Source organism: Balaenoptera physalus, assembly GCF_965194825.1.
Source record: "Balaenoptera physalus genome assembly, chromosome: 10".
Lineage (NCBI taxonomy): Eukaryota > Metazoa > Chordata > Mammalia > Artiodactyla > Balaenopteridae > Balaenoptera > Balaenoptera physalus.
The window spans coordinates 99,212,386-99,235,985 of record NC_138889.1 but is presented as its reverse complement, the minus strand read 5'-3'; the positions used below and the strand labels follow the sequence as shown (position 1 = coordinate 99,235,985).

General features: G+C 36.6%; 1 protein-coding gene across 17 annotated transcripts in view; it reads left to right on the top strand.

Annotated features, from left to right (window-relative positions):
* Nucleotides 1–23,600, top strand: part of PHF21A (PHD finger protein 21A) — a 195,265-nt gene that overhangs the window by 108,487 nt on the left and 63,178 nt on the right. Inside the window, exon 1 of one of the 17 annotated variants that reach the window (XM_082410759.1) lies at nucleotides 17,127–17,975. The exons of the other annotated variants lie outside the window; for them this stretch is intronic. The gene's annotated coding sequence lies outside the window, so the exon portion shown is untranslated. Of the gene's footprint in view, nucleotides 1–17,126; nucleotides 17,976–23,600 lie in introns of those variants that run through there. 17 annotated transcript variants of the gene reach the window in all.

The following is a 23,600-nucleotide window of genomic DNA, read 5'->3' as shown; positions in this document are numbered from 1 at the left end:
GGGTCCTGGTTCTGCCATGTAATTGTGTAATTTTGGACAGATCACTAAATCTCCTTGAGCTTCACTTTATTCTTCTTTAAAAGAAGTATATTCACAGGATTGTTGTGAGGTGCAAATAACATAATGTAATTAAAAGAGAAGTCTTTGTAAACCATAATGTCAGTTATAGTTACAGAATGCTGACATTTTAAAACTAGTCATATATTTGGACTGGTGCTATACCTGGTCTCAGGTGACTTAATCATTGAATTATTAAATCTCCATTATTAATTTTCCTTACAGATGCTCAAGAGACTGCTTTGTGGGTATAAATCAGAGAGCTTTAGTTTTTATCTTTAAAAGATTATCCTTATTCTTACAAGTAACTCTCAAACTAGGCATATTTTTCACCATTTTTAAAGTTATTTATTGTTAAGTGACTAAGGTAATGTTCCTCAGGCATCCCTAAATTTTTTGATTCTAGGCTAGAAACAGGAATAATCTATTATCAGAAGCTTAACAAATTAGTATATTTATTTAATGAAAACACTGAAGTCTGGAATGACTCATTGTAAAGTTGAACTCCCTTCCCCAGAATATAAAGTAACTGATGGTCCATCTCTACTTTCAAGGTAACACTGAGCACCTTGGGTAATTGTATAGCCCAGAAAAATACAAGGTTATGGAAGGGTTACACTAAATGAAATGCCCTTATCCTTAGGGATCATACATTCTGGGTCAAAAGACAAAAGTGCGTAAAACATTTAACAAGCAGAATCCGTACTGTATGGTGGAGAAGAACATGGGCTCTGGAACCAGACTGCCTGAGTTAGAATCTTGCTGTGGCTTTGCCACTTACTACCTTTGGAACCTTGGAAAGTTACTTAACTTTTTTCTGTGCTTCAGTTTCTCCATCTGTAAAATGGGATACTAATAGTACCTATATCATAGGATTGCTTTGAAGACTAAATTACATAATATGCTTAGAATTGCCTGCCATATAGTAAGTACTATATGTGTTTTCAGCTGCTATTATTATATGTTTAGATGTTAAATTATGTATGATTCAGTCACTTGTTATAATAGGGTTTCACAGATCATTCTAGGCAGGTAGAGTCAAGGAAAGTTTTATAGAGGAGGTGGTACTTATCGGAACCTTCAAGGGTAGATGGACAGAGGCAGAGGAGAGAAAGAAAGGTAAATTAGGCCCAGGGAATATCATCAACAAAAGCTTAAAAATGGGACCAAATTTGTTAAGTTCACTGAGCAGGAAAGAGACCGATCTTATCAAAGGATCTGGATAAGATGGAGGGTGAATATTGTTCAGATCAATGGTGGGATGAGAGTGGATAGGGTAGACAAGACTATTAGGCTGAAAATAGCATTTTGCAGTTTGCATTCACATTTATTATATGTTCACATTTATTTATGTCACTTAAATCTAACAAAACTATTATTCAGATATATTTCTGTGACATAAACATACATTTTATTATTTTTATTATTTTCATTTTCATTTTATAAATAAGTATATTTGAACTCAGAGAGGTGTAACTTGTCCAGCAGCATCAGGTTTTCACACCAAACCCAGCCCCATTCCTCTATATCTTGCTGTTTCTCTTCCTTTGCTAGATGTACGGGTAGATTTGATAGTCAACTCAGCCAGTCAGGTAGGCTCTTTTCCCATCTTCTACCTTTGACCCCTGGAGTGGTTTTCAGGCCATTGGCACTTCTCTAGTGAAGCAAATTGGGTCAAGATGAAATGTATGCCACCCGTTTCCTGACTCTTTCAGGAAATGAAGAGAGGAGTTTTGATTAAATTTAGCCATTCTTTTCAGACCTGAGGCCATGTATGGTTCATAGCGCCCCGGATATGCTTTATAGTTTGGAACTCTGCTCTGTACTTTCTTTAATAAGGACACACACACACACACACACACACACACAGAGGAAAATTTTGATACCCTTAAAGATTCTACAAAACTTGCTAAATTTAATTGAATTATCAACTGGACATTATTATATATTATTAGTCTAATGTTTGACATGGTGGAGTGTAGGAGTGTGTGTGTATAAACAAATACACGGTGTAGGAGAAGATGCGGAAATGTTAAAGTTAACATTCCCACTTAGAAAATGGAATAGTTTGCAGGTTACTTATCTGAATGTCACTCTGTGTTATTTCCCACCTACCGGTGAGTAGAAAAACAATGAACACATTTTACTTAAAGTTCCTTGGGAGTATGGTAATCCCAAGAAGTGCGAAGAGAAGTAGAAGCAAATATGCTATTAGGAATGTAAATAACTTTAGTAACGCTGATTGTTGTGATAGATACTGTACCTTATGGGAGAGTCTAACATTATCCTAAGACTTGCAAATGATAAAAGTAAATCATATTTAATGGAAATTAAAATATGGATATTTGTATTGTTGGGCTGTATGAAGGGTGCACATCTTTTTCTCAACAATTTTTGGTTTAAATTATGTCAGTGAATCAAAATCATAATGGATTTAATATTCACGCTGGCAGTTTATTTTTAATGTGAATAAAATTAACAGTGAAACTATGATAAAAGGTAGTTGTAAGTATCTTCTGTAAAGTGCCACTGATTCTTGGATTCAGAGCTGAGCCTGAGCTCCTTCAAAGGCTAGGACTCTTCTTCCTCTCTTAGAACCTCCTCATCTCTTGGCATGTTTCTGGGCATATAGTAAGCTGGCGTTGATAGATGGGTTATTCCCATCATGGTTAGAGGGAAGAAGGATCACTTTTTTGATTAGTCACTCTGGATGTAAGTGTTTTTGTAACAGACTTGTCTGTAGAACTACATTGCGAGATAGCTTTAAAGATGAAAACTTTGTGACATGCCTGGTATATGCTAGGCATCTAATAAATAAATAATAGTTGTTATCGTTGTTATTTACAATTTTTTATTGACCAAATGTTTTGATTTCGACTTCGCTTTTCTTCTGATCTTTGAAAATACATATTGTTGGTAAGTGTTGGTTTATATTTCGTGCCTTTGAAGGAGAGAATAGAAATATTATTCCCTTCTAAGTAAAGATTGCTGATCTTAAAATATTTTTGTGCCTTTTTTATTGTAGGCAGCTTTACCACATTCTTACACTAGGCATTCAAGATAGTTCACTTATTAATACAAGTGTATATTTTAAGACAAGATATTTGACCAATTGAATAATAGATTGTAGTAACCTGGAGTAAACCAGATTCAGCTGAAATCTCACTGATCCCACTAGATGGCGTTAATTCATTAAGTGATATCTTCATCCTCTAACTTAAGCAGACAGCCTCCTATGTAGTTGAACTGATTTGAGTATCTTTCCAGGGTGAGTGGCAGTGTACTCTTGGACTCTTTGCTGTTTATACAGAGTGATTTGTGGAGGCTATTTGGAAATACTAGGAAGATCAGAAGGCTGAGGGCAGATTTATTCAAACTAAAAAACTCTAATAAACTACAGTATTTTGTTAGGTGCTAATTAATTCTAGCTTTGACTTAGCCTTTGCCCTAATTGTATATCCAACTGAAAGATTCAGAACTTACTCTTTCCCCATAGTTTATCGCCCTATTATCATAATCTTGTTTGGGCTTCTGGAAACATTGGAAAACAATTGAAAATGGGAAGCAGATACTTCTTAAAGCATATAGCTTATAACAAATTTAATTTTAAATAATTTGGTTCTTATTTGTAAGGACTAGATCAACAATGATTCATTTGTGGGCTATTCTGGTTCTTCAGTCATAAATGTAAAATAAAACAAACATCCCAATTCTTTAATTCTCTCTTATGTGAATTTGAATTACTTATTATCTACAAAGACCATTTTATATTACAGATTAGTCAATTTCAAAGTTTAAAAATTGTGCTTTTCCACAGTCGTTTGTAGGCCCCAAATAAATAATTAAGCTTTTTTTCTATATATGTTTTGTTTTCTTCTGTTTTTAAGAGTTCTGACGTGAAATTTTTTTAAAGAAGTGATGATGAATACATTTCACATGCAAAAAAGTCGTTCCACATTTCATTAGAAGTGATTTTTTTCCTTTATAATCAGATTCATATAGCTAGAATAAAATTGTTTCACAATTGATGGGATGATCCGTCTTGAGCCACAGAGGCTTAATTGTGCTACAAATATTATACTTTTATTCATCGCTCATGGGGAGTAAGTGATTGGTGCTGATGGTTCCCTTAATGTTTATGTAACTATTCCAACGTAAGGTAGTTCACATTTCTTAGTAAAAAGATTGCCGATAGTTTTATCCACTGGTTATAATAAAAAAATTGAGAACAATCAAGGGCTTTCGCCAATAGAGTCAGAATAATGTGGTTTTAAAAAATTTTTATTGAAGTATAGTTGATTTACAATGCTGTGTTAATTTCTGCTGTACAGCAGAGTGATTCAGTTATACATATATATATTCTTTTCCATTATGGCTTATCACAAGATATTGAATATAGTTCCCTGTGCTCTACAGTAGGACCTTGTTGGTTATCCATCCTATATGTAATAGTCTGCATCTGCTAATCCCAAACTCCCAATCCTTCCCTCCCCCACCCTCCCTCCCTGTTGGCAACCACAAGTCTGTTCTCTATATCTGAGTCTCCTTCTATTTCATAGATATGTTCATTTGTGTCATATTTAAGATTCCACATATAAGTAATATCATATGGTATTTGTCTTTCTCTTTCTGACTTACTTCACTTAGTGTGATAATCTTGAGGCCCATCCATGTTGCTGCAGATGACATTATTTCATTCTTTTTTATGGCTGAGTAATATTCCATTGTTTATATACAGCACATCTTCCTTTTTTAATTTTTATTTTATATTGGAGTATAGTTGATTTACAGTGTTGTGTTAGTTTCAGGTGTACATCAAAGTGATTTAGTTATACATATGCATATATCCATTCTTTTTCAGATTCTTTTCCCATATAGGTTATTACAGAGTATTGAGTATAGTTCCCTGTGCTGTATAGTAGGTCCTTGTTGCTTATCTGTTTTATATATAGTAGTGTTTATATGTTAATCCCAACCTCCTAATTTATCGCCCCCCCACCATTCCCCTTTGGTAACCATAAGTTTGCTTTCTGAGTCTGTTTCTGTTTTATAAATAAGTTCACTTTTTAGAGTCCACATATAAGTGATATCACATGATATTTATCTTTCTCTGTCTGACTTACTTCACTTAGTATGATAATCTCTAGGTCCATTCATGTTGCTGCAAATGGCATTATTTCATTCTTTTTTATGGCTGAGTAATATTCCATGGTATCTGTACCAGATCTTCTTTATCCATTCATCTGTTGATGGACATTTAGGTTGCTTCCGTATCCTGGCTATTTTAAATAGTGCTGCAGTGAACATTGGGGTGCATGTATCTTTTCAAAGTATGGTTTTCTCCAGATATATGCCCAGGAGTGGGATTGCTGGATCATACAGTAGCTCTATTTTTAGTTTTTTTAAGGCACCTCCATACTGTTCTCCATAGTGGCTGTACCAATAATACGTTCCGACCAACAGTGTAGGAGGGTTCCCTTTTCTCCACACCCTTTCCAGCATTTATTGTTTGTAGACTTTTTGATGATGGCCATTCTGACTGGTGTGAGGTGATACCTCATTGTAGTTTCGATTTGCATTTCTCTAATAATTAGTGATGTTGAGCATCTTTTCATGTGCTTTTTGGCCATCTGTATGTCTTCTTTGGAGAAATGTCTATTTAGATCTTCTGCCTATTTTTTGATTGAGTTGTTTGTTTTTTTGATATTGAGCTACATGAGCTGTTTGTATATTTTGGAGATTAATCCCTTGTTGGTTGCATCGTTTGGAAATATTTTCTCCAATTCTGTGGGTTGTCTTTCCGTTTTGTTTATGGTTTCCTTTGCTGTGCAAAAGTTTTTAAGTTTGATTAGGTCCCATTTGTTTTTTTGTTTTGTTTTGTTTTTATTTTCATTACTCTAGGTGGTGGATACAAAAAGATACTGCTGCAATTTATGTCAAAGAATGTTCTGCATATGTTTTCCTCTAAGAATTTTATAGTATCTGGTCTTACATTTAGGTCTTTAATCCATTTTGAGTTTGTTTTTGTGTATGGTGTTAGAGAATGTTCTAATTTCATTCTTTTACATGTAATAGCTGTCCAGTTTTCCCAGCACCATTTATTGAAGAGACTTTATTTTCTCCATTGTGTATTCCTGCCTCCTTTGTTGTAGATTAATTGACAGTAGGTACCTGGGTTTACTTCTGGGCTTTCTCTCCTATTCCATTGACCTATATGTCTGTTTTTGTGCCAGTACCATACTGTTTTGATTAATGTAGTTTTATAGTATAGTCTGAAGCCAGGGAACCTGATTCCTCCAGCTCTGTTTTTCTTTATCAAGATTGCTTTGGCTATTTGGGGTCTTTTGTGTTTCCATACAGATTTTAAGATTTTTTTGTTCTAGATCTATAAAAAATGCCATTGGTAGTTTGATAAGGACTGCATTGAATCTGTAGATTACCGTGGGTTATATATACCACATCTTCTTTATCCATTTGTCTGTCAGTGGACAAAATAACATGTTTTATAAATCAGAACAGGAAGATCTGAGTACGTGGTGCCCATTAATCAAATTAGTATCTCAAATGAGGGTTTTACTTTTTCTTATGATCTTAGGAAGCTTTAACCAAAAAATAGCAACTGCCGAAGGTAATTTAGTATATGCAAGGCATAACTACATTGTGACTGATTTTTTTTTTTTGGTGACTTCTGAAAATTAAAAGTTCATTTCTTTCTAATCACACCTTATGCACATGTTTGTATTTACAGGTGTCATACAGGCATGTATTAAAATTTAACTGCATAATCTCATTTTCTGTACCCAGAGAAGTTTCTGATGACAGAGAAATACTGTTGTAGAGGGGAAGAGTAAATAGTGTCGCATGACAGTTGGAGCTTATCTACATGCTGTGTTTTTTCTTTGGGAGTAGACGTAAGAAGAGGAATAAAATTTGAGTGTATGCCGGTATATGAGTATAGTGAATGAGAGGGAAAGATCATCTTTTCAGGGGGCATTAAGTCTATTTTGCAAACAGATCTTTGGGTGATAAGTCCTTTGTCTTGAGGAGACAGTTTAGTGGTATGCTATCCAGTGCTGGCAGGATATAGCACTCATCCACAGTAAAACTTAATTACTATAACAAAATAAATACTCCTATGCTGTGCAAACCAATATGAAGGAAAATGAGTTTCTGTTGGATAAGAGGTCAAATGAGCACAGTTCTTTAAAACTGTTACGTTGAAGAAAAGGATACAGGATGTTCTGTTAGCCACTGATCAAATATTTTAGTTCATGAAGTATCCTCACTTACATGTTTTAAGTAGCTTTTAATACAATCTTAGAACAAGGACTTCCTTCTCTTCTCTGCCCCCACCCCCATGTCTCTTCTTTCTTCTTTTTTTTTCATTGAAGTATAATTGACATACAGCAGTATTTCAGGTGTATGACGTAATGATTTGATATTTGCGTAGTTTTTTAATTGAAGTGTAATGGGCATATAACATATTGGTTTTTTATTTCTTATGTATTGAAAGTGAAATCCTTTTCCTTTGGTCAAAAGTATGAATTTGTTTGCTGTATACAAGCCATCTCAGATTGATTCACTGTGTTGTACAGCAGCACCATCCATAATGTCAGACCATTTCTGAGAACACTGACTGTTGTTAGGAGCTCTTTTTCATTGAGTTATTTGGTTTTTATGAAGATGAATATCTGATTAAATTTCTTACTAGTATGCATAATTTGGTGATTTTTAAAATTTAAGGAAAATAAAGTTTTAAAATTTTTAAGTAAAATGGGACTAGAAAAAGAGAGGAGAGGACTTTAAGCATTGGTATATCTTTTTAATTTTCTACTTCGTGACTCCATTAAAAAAAACCCCAACTCTGTAATTTTGAAGTAGAGATTCTGAAATTACCACTTTTCTAAAAATATCACTTACAGCTGAAACTTAATATATCTAAGCATTTTAGTTCTGGGGATGATACATATTTCCATAAAGATGTGTTTCCAAATGGAAATAGCACTGAGGCTTCTGAAATAGGGAACCTTTCCAAAATAGGCTTGTGGTTGCCTGGGTGAAGAATATTAGGTTGCAACAGTTAAAAAGGAAATCCTGGTATAGGAAGCAATTGATGAAGGGCAAGTATCCACAGAGTCTAAGGCACTTGTATGGGCCTGTGTGCAAGGCCTTGACAGTACCTTTCAAATTAAATATCATGTTCTCCATAGTGTCCTGAGCCAAGCGTATATTTCCATCTTTGTTTCTGTTATACATAATATATCATTCTTATTTTTAATCTTCTGTAAGTACTAGTCATCATCCTAGTGAGAATTACAGCCTTTTCTCACTGCCCTTTGTGAAAATGTCATCATAATAATGGGCAGCGGGCAGCGTTATGGTGTTTTAAAAATCAAGTTCATCAGCGTTTTTAGACTATCAGTTTATTATTTAGTGTCATTATCAGTGCTAGGAATACTGAGTGTTTTATAACTCTAATTTTATTTTTAAGTTTTTTTCTCTTTTTTCTTTGAGTGGGGTGGGGGATATATAGGTATTATCCTAATTTTGTCACAGAGGCTACTAATATTAAAGAGAGGCTGAGTGATGACCAGAGTCATATAGATGGGGTGGAAGGAAAACCAACATCCTGGTTGGTAAAGTTGTTTTAGCCTTCAACCCAAGCTCTTCCCTTGTACAGTACAGTAGGTACAGTGTTTTCAGGGCTATTTTTGTTTAAATGGAACTCTTCATACACAGATTTTCTTTCAAAACAAGAAACATCTGAGTTTTTAAAAGGTTCTACCAAGAAACTTGTTCTAGTCCTGTTTCTACAACCTTCTTTTATCTCAGAATCTCTCAAAATAATTTTAAATGGGTTTATGCCTTTTGGGGGAGAAGAAAAAGGCACGAAACAAACTTACCTGGTATTGCAAGTCCCAAAGAGTTGGAACTATAGTATTCAAGCTTTAGTAAAATTTTTGCAGCAGATACATATTTATTAAACTAATGCACTTTATTTTTTAAAAAATTAATTAATTAATTATTTAGGCTGTGCTGGGTCTTCCTTGCGGTGCGCTGGCTCTCTAGTCGCTGTGCGCGGGCTCTCTAGTTGCGGCACGCGGGCTTAGTTATGGTATGTGGGATCTTAGTTCCCCAACCAGGGACGGAAACTGGGCCCCCTGCATTGGGAGCGTGGAGTTTTAACCACTGGACCACGAGGGAAGTCCATAAACTAATGCATTTTATTTGAATTCACTTTATATGGCCTGTGTTTTCAGTAAAAATGTACCATCAGTGTATTTATTGTTGAAAACATTAAGTGTTTTTTTGTTTGTTTGTTTGGGGGACTTCCATTATTACAAGCATGTGATTTTGGCTTTGGGGCAGAAAGGACCTGAATAAGGATGTGAACTAGCTCTTGGAGGCTGTTCGGGGTGAAGGTGGGGCTGTAAACTCCCTGAAATGTGTGCAGTATGTGTTTGTGTACATTCTTGCACTTACAGCATTTTGGGAAGCCAGGTCCATAGTTCTTCATTATGATGTTAAAGGCGTTAAAGATGTAGCCCCATTGGTAAGATCATGATCTAAATCAGATCACTTACTAGGATTGAATATGAAGCATTTCATATTTCCCCTCAAATGAAGAGGGCCACATATGAATACCTTTTTTTCAGAATAGTGCTTTTAAAAGCTAGAAGTGTTTGCTGGGGAATCATAATTTATAAATGGAAAGGGATTTAGTAGATTACTCTTGTATTCTATTGGAAAGTTAATAAATTTCACAAGTTATAGTAAGTACAAGTTACAAATTAGTTCCTTTCTGAAACATTAGCCATTCCACATTTATTTTGAGGACTAAGTACCCTACTTATGAAAGCCAAATATAGAAACAGATCTTAAGGATGAAGCAAAGGAAAAAGTTGCTCAAAGGAGCTCAACTTACCATTAAAGCCCAGCCAGTGTGCCAGATTGTAATGATTTAAATCACTAATGAAATTCATGTTGTTTTAGAGGAATTTTTTTAAACATTAAGTGAGGTAGTAATTTTCCAGTAGTCAAATTTAATGAAAACATTTACTCATGTAAATTGGAGCTTTATTTTTATATATTAGTTTTGCCATTTTATTTGTTTTTACTAAAAATAGCCACTCTTTTTCTTATATTTCCTCATGAAATCTTTCAGAACCACTTCTAGAAATGGCATCATTTTGCCATAAGTATTTTGTTTTCTCCTCCATCTAGTTTTTATGAAGTAGTGCTAACTCTGCCTTAATTTGATTTGGCATCCCTGCAATTGAACATTTGTAAGTATCTTGTATTATGGCCCATCTGGGTTGTCATAGAAACCAAAGACCTCCATCCTCTTCCCTCTAGTTAAAAATGGAATGCAAACAGGGCTTCAAAGTGACGTTTTTCTAGTACGAGTGACAGCCCCGTGAAGTGCAGAACAGAAAGGTTTCTTATTGGTTTTATTCTCCCATGGCCTATCTTACCAGTTAACTCTGATGCATGCAGTTTTTCTCTTGAAAATCTGGCAAGACGCTAATGGAATTTTTAAAATGTAAGCATCAGGGGGAAAAAAAAGGATGCAGCTAATCCCCTTCCTGCTCTTTTCTTGTACAAAAATGCAGTGTTAGCTAGCAATGTTTTTGTTTTCTTCCCTGTGTTATTAGCTGTTCTGTTGAAGCTGTGGGACACGTGGTGGAAGCACTGATTAGCTACTACAACTGTGGCTTTCATTATTAGTCTCATTTATTTTTCAGGTCAGGTGAACGTGGTTTTATCTCATTAGAACCTATGGGCCCATTGGTTAAGTACATGGCAGTAATTCATTGGAAAAGAAGTTTGTTGATATGGAAGTTCTAATGGCCATATCATTAGCCATTCTAAAACATTGTAGAGCCCTGATTCTAAAACGTAATTCTAAAACACTGCCCCATTTTCACCACCCTGGTAGTCACAGAATGCTTGTCTTGACTTTGATGGTTTTTCAACTTCCACGTTCCCTTCAGCTTCCCTACCAGAACTATACATGACTTCTATGATGTTTCTGCTTTTAAAGCAGCTAATAAGTTCCAGTGTGCTATTTCAGTTGTATTAGCAAAATGTCTAGGTTTGATGGTTAAGATTTATTGAACTATTGATGTGGCATTACTCAAAGTTTAGAGTGTTAAATTCTTGTTTTAACATAGGTTTTGCATTTAGAAAATAACACACATAGTGACCTCTATGAAACAAACAATGAAAATCTGACCTGTAAGTTTATATATCCTAATAGAAATGTTCCAGAAGGGTTGGATTAAAAAATCATTAGACAATTGTAGTTGGTGAGTTTTTGGTCAGTTTTAAGTCTACTGTTTTCAAAAGGAAAACATTAAAGTCTTTAACATCTATAATTTGACTGTTAGCTAGTTCTGGTAATTGTGTACTTTCTTTTAATAATCTATAAGAAATGTTATAGTTCTTTGACATACACATCTTCTGTTTCCTGAAATAGCTATATAAACTTCTTAAAGAATTTAACTTTTTAATATTATACCTCAAAATCTAATACATACTCTGTAGATATATTCAATAAATAATGTCTTCAAACCTTATACAACCTATTATGGCCCTGACATCCTTTTAAATCTAAGATGAAAGAATGATTAGCAAAGTGCATGCAAAACAGCAAGCAAATTGATAGTTGTGGATGATTCAAAGGATGTTCTGAGAACCTTTTCTAATGCTGCTTTAAATTTGTGTGCTAATCACACAGATGGAAACCCATCTCTGGATAAGTTGTCAATCTTTAAAACAAAGAAGACCAGAATGGTTTGTATTTGTAGTTCATACTCTTGTCCTCTGGGATTCAGTAATCTTTTTAGCCTGTCCACAGTAGTACATGTATATTTCTGGGTAGCAGGCTGATTGCTGCTGATGGTACTAAAATGTTTTGATAGGAGCAAAACTGTTGCCGTCTTCCTCATGAGCTCAGTGTTCAGAGATGACCTGTTTGCACATGGGCCTGTGGTGTATCATTTTTTGGTACAAGAGCAGTAGAGTAAGGTCTGACTCTAGTTGATTGAAGTGGTAGTTTTAGATTCCGACAAGAGGACCGATTGCTGGTGAGGGAGGTTGAAATTGCAGAATGAGTTTGCTGCATGAGGCAGGTCTGCCCAGCAGCAGGTTGATTTGCACTGTGAGACAAGCAGCACGCATAAACAGATGGCCCAACAATGAGTCAGAGCCACAGGTCCGGAGCAGGTACATTGGCTTTTGCCTGATTCTTGACATGGTTATAGAGAATGGAATTTTAACATCTACCACTCTTAAAACTGAAAAATAAGTACTTAGTGAAAGAAATTCTACTCATTAGGAAGTGAAAAATATGCATCATTAGGCAGAAGAGAAATCTGTCACTGGATCTGGACATTGAAACCCAACATTTTCAGGAGCTGGTTCCTATAGGCACGGGCTGGCTTTATCTTTTGGCATTTGGTCATTCAGCATTATTATACTGAATGCTTCAGCATGTAATATGCAGCAAGAAAATCTTAAAATTATGTCTTTGATACTGGGTTTTAAAGAATTATGAACTATTTAGTTGCAAGACAAAGCTGATATTTGGGTTAAGAAGAGAATTTTTTAAAAAGGATACCATGGTGGTAAGTGTCATACAAACATAAAGTAACGTGAGTTTGTAATGGTATCAAGCAAAAGAAAAATACTAGTGGAAAAATCCTTCAGTTTCATATGTAAAGCATTAAAAAAAAAAAAGGAGTGTAGTGGAATTCCCACATCCAGTCATCCATCTTCAAAATGTAAATGCAAACAATCATTTCTCTGCCAGATACTTTCAGAAGTACTAAGTATCTCATTAATTTTCAAAAACAAGGTTTTGCTGTAGTTTATATCTCTAGAAAAGTGTTTTAAATGTAACATTTGATGAAGAAAATCCTGTACCACTGAATTCTTGTACTTAAATTTTCTGATGGTCAGATTACACTTACCATAGACCAACACTCTCAGTGCATACATTTGCCAAAGAAAGCGAGTTAGTAGTGAGTAACATTGTCAAGGTACCTGTCGACCTTCCTTAGGTCACTGTGGTTAGGGATGTATCCAAAAACACAAACTACAATGGTGGAAACCTTATTCTGAGATGCTGTGAGGGCTGTGGATGCCATTGGTTAGAGCAGAGGTATAAATTTGGCTGCTTTTTGTTTCCCCAATAATTGGGAACCTATTCAAGATGAATTGTGCCAGCACCTATTTCCCAAACTGGCTTTCGTTTTATCTGCTCAAGCATGTACCACCTGGTCTTTGCTCAGGGTAGGAGCACTAATCTACGGATGGAAAGAAGCGTTCAGGGCACTGCATTAAGAACTGCAGGAGAATGCGTTATTAATGGGATAGGTCTCTTTTTCTCTCTCTCTCTCAAGGGAAAAGGGAAATCAGTTATACGTGCACTGTCAAGGAGGATAAGGATGGACTTAGTGCTAGTTCTTAACCAATTTTTTTAATGAGTTACTGAGAGATACCTAAGGAGAAATACTTGAGTAAATTACCTTCACAACATGCAGCTTGCAGACACCAAAGTGATCTAATTGTAATACAGATCACCCAGTGATTGTGTCACCCTGTAAGCTTTAGTATATTGAGTACATTTCTTATAGGATGCCACATTATCAAAGGTTAGAAAAATAGTAATAAGTTTGGGGTTTTAATATTGTAAAGATTATCAGAAGATTTTGAATCACTTTTGGTTTGAATAAGCTCCCATCATCTGTTTGCTGGTTTCAAGACTTTACGGTTTTGGTTTGTTTTTGTCTACACATGTATAATTGAGCTGAATATGTGTGCCAATAAGTAGAGGAGCTGCAGAGCTGCATTCAGCTTCTGCTTAAGTCTGCAGTATTAAAGTGTTCCTTTTGTTACATGTGCTGGTCTTGCAGACTCTGTAGAGCCTTATCAAATGCAGCCAGTTGGTGCTGCTGGTATGAAGGCACAGGGGAGCTCTCATGTGGAAGGTTAATGGAGTGTAATTATAAAGAAAAATGAACTGCTCAACTACTCTATCTCACTCTACCTGTACCAAGAGTGACAAGTGCTCTGATCTTTTATAAACCCTGGAGCAGAGGTTTAACCATCTAAAATTATGACAGTATAACTGTCACACAAACAAACACCCTGTGAAGTATAGGTATGCACCCCTGTGCAGGAATGATTCCTTCCTATTACAAGAAGTCTCAGGAAAGGAGCACCTTCAACCATCAAGAAAAGCTGCTTGTTAAACATTGTGCTTTTGTGTCACTTCTTCTTTTCCACTCAATTTGTTCCATTTTCTTTTCCTAAAGATGCTTTCCCCCTTCTGATTAGTGGCAAGGCTGACAGCCTGCATACGAGTAGGTCCATTCTACTGTATCCATCAGACGACAGATACCCTTGCTTTCTCCAAGCAGATCTGTCGTGCTTGCCCTTACAGCCACCCTTAAATAAACTGGGTTCTTTTAAAGGGGATGGAAACAACCGTCTCTTCTCATTCTCAGCATCTAAGCAGAGTAGGCTGTAGAAAGCCCAAATACCGTCTGATGGGTTTTTTCTCCCGGGATGTCCATATTGCACAGATTGTTCTTACACACATTTCGGTGGGCTCGAGATGGAGTTAGATCCTTAGTTCCTTTGGATGAAAATATCACAGGAAATATTTAGAAAGGAAAATGACAGCTCGGAGGTACAAGGACAGAGAAGGACCAAGGAGACATTCAAAGGGTGTGATGAGTGGACAAATCTGTGTACTAGTATGTCATGTTGCCAGTGAGTATTGCGAATTCATCCTGCTACTGGAACATCTGAAGGGTAAGTGGAGCTGGATTATGGAGCCGGGTTGATTGAGTGCTTTTGCCAGCTCAGCACAGAGTTGAAATAAGGTGTTGCAGAATGATGCCACAACAACAAAACCCCTGACATCTTTTTCTTACAAAGTCTAAAATATAACCGTTCCTGGTGAGCCTGTGCAGCCTACTGAGATAAGTAAATTCAGCATCACATACATTAGGCCTGTGGAGACTAAGCAGAAGTGATGGCCGTGTCACTCGCACGGCAGTCTTGTTGACTGAGCCCTGGTCTTGCGTGGTGGTGAGAGAGGGGCAGCCAGGATTCCTAGCAGCGGCTCTGAAAGCAGGGAGGCTGATTTTAAAACCTCGCTGTGTGGTTTATAATGTTATTTCCCCAGCCCCTTTGCATATGGGTTTTGCTCATCTGTGCTCTATTTTAAAAGCAAAATAGCTGTATAGTTTTTATGGCAGTAGGATAAATCTGTTAGTGAATAAAATTTTAAATCCAGCTCTATATTAGTGGCTGGTATGTAAAGTTTGCTGTGATTTACTCCCTTAAATACTGGAACCCACTATTTTACCAGTCTAAATGTTGCCAGCATCCATTACATTTATTAAATTGAAGTCATTGTTCCAGAATTGAAGTTTTTGGCTTAAGGTAGAAGGTTAGCAACAGAATCTTAAAATTGTCCATCATACTCCATAGATGAGGAAGTGTATCATTCTTGTTGTGTTGGCTCCAGCGTGTGTATCCCTCCTCAGCTGTCAGAGAGAATATCTTTGATGATAGAAATACAGTCTCTCTGGCATTTTGGAGCAAGTTTTCCAGCACTGCCCAATCCCTTTAAGAACATTCTCAGCCCTTCTGGTGCTCAGAGCCTATAGGAAATTTGTCTTAGGATGGTCACTCTTGGTATAATTTGCTCCAGACCCATCTCTCGAGCCATCCATGCTTCATCTCTGGCTGTCCCAATTCCTACCTTGACCGCATCCTCAGGCTTCTCTCCTGCTTGGCCCCTTCAGTTTGTTGCACAGGTTATTCTTCTTCCTTGGCTTTTGACAGCCTGTCTTTGTTTCCCGACAGTTAACTATATCTAGAGACGGATGTCCAACAAAGGACATCTCTCCCCCTGGCCAAGCTCCCCACACCAGTATACTCTACATTTAGTCAGTCCACTTGGATATCATCCAACCTCCTATTGGCCCCAGAAGTATTGGCTCAGACAAATGAGCTCCAGCTCTTTGTTCAGTGAACAGAGCTTCATTCAGACTAGTTTTCCAGCTTTTCGCACTGGGAGCTTTGGTGAGGAGTGCCGGGTGCGAGCCCTCTGCACATAGCAGGAACCCTATGAGCAAGTGAAACTAGACTAAGCACAAAAGAAAAACAGACTAGTTTTCCAGAGGAGAGGGATTCCATATTCTAGTGCCCTTTTTACTGTTAGGTAACTGCATAACTTTTGGTTAGTCGTCAGTCACCTCCGTTTCCCTGTCTGAATCAAAGACAGTTGCCTTAATTCACCCCATGTAGTCGTGAGAATCTTATTTGATAAGAGGGTGTGAAAATTTACAACTATAAAGTGCTATATAAACGTATGATTGTTTAAACTAAAAAAATCACACTATAAGGAAATGTTTGTGAAAATGGTATCATCATTTTTCATTTAGGGTTCACTCAGAAAGTAAGATTCTTGAAAAATTATTAATGAATACATATGTTTATAACATAAGTTCCTTTTCCTTAATCATGTAAACTAAGTGATTTTGAAAAATCCCCAGTACTCAGAAACAAGAACCAGTTAAGTGTAGGAGTTGTTTCCAGTGTTCTGGTTGGATTCCAAGTCTGATGATTATGTTTTGCTTACTATAATTCCCTGGACAGCTTCAACAAGGTAGTTTTCATTTTTCTGACCTCTACAGTGTGGCTGTTTAAACAGCTGCTTTCTTCAGCCCTAGGGACAGCTACGGTTCGGTGGTAGAGAAACTGATTCCAGCTCATTCTTGCATCGGTGTTACATGATGGGAGGAGGTTAAATTGTCTGTAAGGTACTTTAAGCTATTTGGATAAAATTGGCACAATTATGGAACATGTTACTAAATTTTTTATTCTTTTATATTTTGTATATTGTTGTCTCTCATATCTTAAGATATTTTATCTTACCATATTTTTCTTAATACCCATTTATCACTTGCTTTTACGTCTGTGCTTCTTCCCACTAAAGTCACAACCCAGCTGTTTAACAATGCTAAGATTTTGCTTAACAGGAAAGCCATCTGAATTTTCTGGTTATCTGAAATTCTTTTTTGACTCACCTTTTATTGTTGAAAAAATTCCTAAGTGATGACTGATTCCTCTCCTAGGAGCTACAGTTCAGTGAATGTAGTTACTGCCTAGAGGTTGAAAACTGGTAACCCACGGGCTTAATCTAAGTAACAAAGATATTTTAACAATGTTAAAAGCAATTCTTACATTAGTGCCTTTAGACAGGTCATTCCCTCCCCAGTTGACTTTAGTTCCCATCATTCTCTATTGTCTCATAGCTGGCCTGCTTCATTCACATGCATTACCTGCTTGACCACTGTTCATGTGAAGTTTTTTTGTTTTTTTTGTTTTTTTAATTAATTAATTTATTTATGGCTGTGTTGGGTCTTCGTTTCTGTGCGAGGGCTTCCTCTAGTTGTGGCAAGCGGGGGCCACTCTTCATCGCGGTGTGCGGGCCTCTCACTGTCGCGGCCTCTCTTGTTGCGGAGCACAGGCTCCAGACACGCAGGCTCAGTAACTGTGGCTCACGGGCCTAGCTGCACTGCGGCATGCGGGATCTTCCCAGACCAGGGCTCGAACCCGTGTCCCCTGCATTGGCAGGCAGATTCTCAACTACTGCGCCACCAGGGAAGCCCCATGTGAAGTTTTAATCCCTGAATGAAACTATTCTTTAATGATTTAGCTTCTTTGTAGTGTGTCAATATCATCATTGTGAGCGTTAGTAGTTTTCTGTGTACTGTGCTTATAGAGGTGGAAAGTAAAGATCAAGAGATTGTATTCTTGTTATTTAGAGATTCACAGAATTTTAACAGAAGAGAATATTGAAGACTGAGTGGAGAAACTGAGACCAAGATCAGGTAAATAACTTACTCAAGGTCACAAAGCTAGTGTAGTGACAGATATGTGACCAGAACCCAGATTTCTTGACCGTTTGTATTATTTTTTGCTGCACTATACTGCCTCTCTACATATTTTTCCTAAAAGCAGAATGGTGTGGAGGAGGGGGTATTTTTTTTTAAAGGTTTTTTACTAGGTGCTTTTGTGGCTTGCCATATTATACAGTATATAGAGAGAGCTTCAAGTCCTTACCAGCAAGTAAAATAATGGGGGGAGGGGAGAGATAAGAAATTAGATACCAGGAACTAGAACTTCTAAGTCTGACTCTGCCCATAACTTGAGACCTAGGTCAAGTCACTTAGGTGCTCAGATCCTTAGTGTCTTACCTGGCAGGTAATATCTATTTGATATTATTGCTGCTGTTTTTATTGTAATCATTGTAGAACTCACCAGCTGCCGCATTAGACTGTATCTAAAAATCGAGACTACTGTGGTATATTCAGACAATGGAATATTATACAGGGGTAAAAAGAATGAGCTATCAAGCCATGAAAAGACATGGAAGAACAAATATGTATTTCTAAGTGAAAGAAGCCAATTTGAAAAGGCCACTGTATGATGCCAACATATGTCATTCTGGAAAAGGCAGAATTATAGAGACAGTTAAATGATCAGTGGATGCCAGAGGTTGGGCAAGGGAGAGATGAATACACAGAGCACAGAGGATTTTTAGGCAATGAAACTATTCCATGTGATACTGCAGTGGTGGATACATGTCATTGTACATTTGTCAAAATCCATAGAATGTACAACATTAAGAGTGAACCCTAAACACTCCTACACTGTTAGTAGAAATGTAAATTGGTGCAACCACTATTGAGAACAGTATGGAGGTTCCATAAGAAACTAAAAATAGAGCTACGATATGATCCAGGAATCCCAGTCCTGGGCATATATCCAGAGAAAACTCTAATTTGAAAAGATAATGCACCACAGTGTTCATAGCAGCACTATTTACAATAACCAAAAAGTTGTGGAAGTAGCCTAAATGTCCATTGACAGATGAATGGATAAAAAAGATGTGGTGTATAAATATATATATATATATATATATATACATACACACACACACACACACACACATGTGTATATATATATATATATATATATATATATAATGGAATATTACTCAGCCATAAAAAAGAATGAAATGATATGATTTGCAGCAACGTGGATGGACCTAGAGATTATCATGCTAAGTGAACTAAGTCAGACGAAGACAAATATCATATGGTATCACTTATATGTGGAATCTAAAAAAAAAAATACAAATGAATTTATTTACAAAACAGAAGCAGGCTCGCAGGCATAGAAAACAAACTTATGGTTGTCAAAGGGGAAAGGGGGTGATTAATTAGGGGCTTGGGATTAGCAGATTCAAATACTATATATAAAATAGATGACAACAAGGTCCTACTGTAGAGCACAGGGAACTATACTCAATATCTTGTAATAACCTATAATGGAAAAGGATATGAAAAAGAATATGTATATATATGTATATCCGAATCACTTTGCTGTACACCAGAGACTAACACAACATTGTAAATAAACTATCCTTCAGTTTTTAAAAGAAGAGTGAACTCTAGTGTAAACTATGGATTTGGGGTGATAATGATGTGCCAATGTAGGTTCATCAGTTTTAGCAAATGTTCCGTTCTGATGGACTGCTGATAGGGAGACTGTGGGTGGGGGAGCAGGGGCTATGTGGGAATTCTCTGTACTTTCCACTCAGTTTTTTTTTTTTTAGCTGTTTTAATAGGTGTGCAGTGATTATATCATCATTGTCTTTTTAAAATAAATTGATTGATTGATTGATTTTTGTTTGCATTGGGTCTTTGTTGCTGGGCGTGGACTTTCTCTAGTTGCGGCAAGCAGGGGCTACTCTTTGCTGCAGTTCACGGGCTTCTCATTGCAGTGGCTTCTCTTGTTGTGGAGCACGGGCTCTGGGCGTGCGGGCTTCAGTAGTTGTGGCGTGTGGGCTCAGTAGTTGTGGCTCGTGGGCTCAGTAGTTGTGGCTCATGGGCTCAGTAGTTGTGGCTCACGGGCTCAGTCATTGTGGCTTGTGGGCTCTAGAGCGCAGGCTCAGTAGCTGTGGCGCACGGGCTTAGTTGCTCTGTGGCATGTGGGATCTTCCCGGACCAGGGCTCGAACCTGTGTCCCCTGCATTGGCAGGAGAATTCTTAACCACTGCGCCACCAGGGAAGTCCCTTTCCACTTAGTTTTACTGTGAACTTAAAATTGCTTTAAAAAATTAAGTCTATCACAGATACAGAGAACAAACTAGTGGTTACCAGTGGGAGGAGGGAAGGAGGAGGGGCAATATAGGAGTGGGAATTAAGAGGTACAAACTCTTAGGTATAAAATAAGCTACAAGAATATATTGTACAACACGGGGAATATAGCAAATATTTTATAATAACTTTAAATGGAATATAACCTCTACAAATTGTGAATCACTATATTGTACACTTATATATATTGTATATCAACTATACTTCAGTGAAAAAAAAAAAAAATGAAAAGCAGGCTACAATAAAAAAAATTGTCTATTTAAAAAAAAAAAAAAAGGGGACGTATCTTATGTTCAGTACAATGTCCTCTTCTCTTTTGGCCCTGCACCTCAGTAATTTTGTTGGATGTGGAAACTGGAGAACAGTATAGTAAAGAGTGAGCTGCACCTTCAGTACTAAAAAATATGCTAAAAGAAGATAAAAATAACAAATCATTTTTACTGTGGCCATTCCATCTTTTCTGAAAGTTAGAGTATGTGCTTGCGTGTGTAGGTGTGTATGTGTAAAGACTTGAAATATTTGTGTAGAGATTTGTGAATTGGATTTAGTAATTTTCATAACCTATGAAAAATGTTTTTCTTCACACCTCAGATTTAATAAAGATTTAAAATTTTTAACAAAATGCTTTGTTCATGCTTTTTTCCTATATTGCTGAATCTCTCTCTCTTTAATAAAATTTCTAGTACTGACAGTTTAAAACAAAAAAATCAAACCTGCTCTGAAATTCTGAAAGATGAGTTCAGGTTTCTTCTGTTTCTGATGCAGAAAACTCAGACTAAATACAAAGTAGTGCAAATCATCCTCTGTCACGTGTCTTGGAAGGTCCAATCCCTTGAAGTTGACTATCCCTCATCTTGGCAGCCTACGTAGGTGATGGAATTGCTTCCTCTGTTGTTTTATGTGGGGTATTGTCAGAAAGTAAATATGTAACACTGTTCATTTTTTTTCTTTAAGTGATTTTAACAAGTACTTGGTGATAAACTACTGAAATGCTGAATACTTTTTGTGAAATTAAGAGATACTCATTCAGTAGCTTTGGAACCTTTTAATCTACGTGTTTATCCTATTATGGCAGATGATAAAAAACATGTTTTTAAGCATCAAGAGTATTGTTCAGGTTGTACTTTTGTTAAAATACTTATTCAGAATATCATTGTTTAGTGATTTATAAGGCCTACTTTTGTTTAAACGTAAGGTAAACATTACATTTTATCAAAAAATATTTTCTACCTGATATATCCTGCCTGACACAGTATATTGTTCTAATACTCTTGTCTGTGTTTTTTCTCTCTTTTAAGCAAAAACTGCAGAATTGAGGATTGTTAAAATATATCCTTGCCTTTGGAAATGATTGATCCGTGACTTAGTACGTGTATTCTGCGTAGAATTTGGTTAGATAATCTACTATATTTACCTCTCCCAGAATCTGATTATGTCTTGTGTTTCTGTGAAAAGAGGGCTTTCTACATTATCTCCAGTTGTACCCAGGGCTTGGAGTAAGCAAAACAATCTGTTGTATCTGAGCAGTATTTTGTAAAATAATACAGGTTTTTGGTTTTCTTCTTCCTTTTCCCTCCCCCCATTTTAGGATCATTACTGTGCTTAAAGTGTATTTTCATATCCAACTTCTCAGGGACAGCTACTGTGCAGCCATTTCCAATCATATTTCTTTTGTGAGGAAAACCATAGCAGCTTCAGGGCAGAGCAGTGAGAGAATTTCTATAGTGTATGGGACAGCTCTGACATTAACAAGGCAATGCTGCTTTTTAAGTTGTGGGGTAGAGCCATAGAATGATGAATGACAAGCTGGTGGTATGTGCAGGTTTGTAACAGATAGTTACAGAGGGCCATGCATTTTACTGAACTGGAGTTTAATTTACAAATTAATAGCCTTTGTGTCGTGTCTCACTGTGGTACAAACACAGTGATTCAGACACTTTTTTATATTAGCAAACAGCTAAATTGCGCAGATTATAAATGGTTCTTATGTTTTTTTCTGCTGTTCTCATTACTGTATCTAGGGTCTTTGCTGGGTCAGGTTACATTTAAATTGGACATCTATTTTATGCATTCAGAATATGGCCCTGAACCACTAATGAAGGTATAAGAAATCTGGGCGGTACCTCGATTTCTACACAGGAAAATATTCCCTAATGACCTTGATTTCTGAGATAAAAAGGCAACAGGTAGCATTCTTTCTTAATTGTACTTTTTTTGGTGATTCTTGTTTAAAAAAAAAACGAGGTTTGAGCAAACATAAAATGTTTGACTAGGTGTTAAAAATAAAATGATTGAAAGATAATTGACATTGAAAAGTCACATTTAATTAGCTGCTGCTCTTAACGGAAAATTCACACTAGAGAAATTGTGTTTTTCATGGGTTATCATCTGCGATTTTCACATTGCCCTCAACAATTTCCTAAGCACTCCCCTCCCCACCATTAATTCATTTGATCTTCAACATCTTTCTGAAGCAAGCAGGAAGGTATAGCTTAGTACTTCAAAGAAACATAGAGAACTTAAATGCAAGCAAACTGGATTCTGATTTTGGCTTCGTTCGTCTTTTATTATAGAGAAATATATTACAATTCCCATCATGCAGTGCTCTTTTCTAGTCTGTCTCTATGTTGGTACTATTTTGTCCTAGCATCTGGGTATGTTACATATTGAAGCACTGTAGTTCTCCAGGGACCCATCTCTCTTGAGTAAACAGCTACACTTTTTCTTGTTTGATGCAAATTAAGGACAGTCCCCAGGTTCTTAGAAGGGTTCCTAGATTTAGACAAAGTTTGACTATAGCAGTCTTAGCAGTCCTTTATAGTCATGCATAAGGAGTTGGGGGAAGGTGGGGTTGAGTTTACCTATTAGAGCGTGAATGAGCTAAATAAGAAAAAAGTAAACTGCATTTCAATCAGGCTGTCAAATAAAGGGTCTAATCCCCAATGGAAATGGGATATAAATCCCATTGATATGAATAAGAGGTCTAATCTCCTGTGGAGATGGGATGTAAAACCTATTGATATACATATCAGCGTGTGTGTGTGTGTGTGTGTGTGTGTGTGTGTGTGTGTGTGTGTGTATTTTGAAGGAAGAGTAAACCCCAAAGAATATTTTTTTAACTAAAGAAGCCAAAGTCTAATCAGTATCATGACTTATGCATTCTCCACCATCTGTTAGGCATCCATGTAGAGAATTTTGAACTTTACTGAAAAAAGAACCCTGATAATTCCAACTGCTGCTGTTCCTTAATTCATCTAAATTGTACTGTTCAAATTCCATGACACCTTGTGA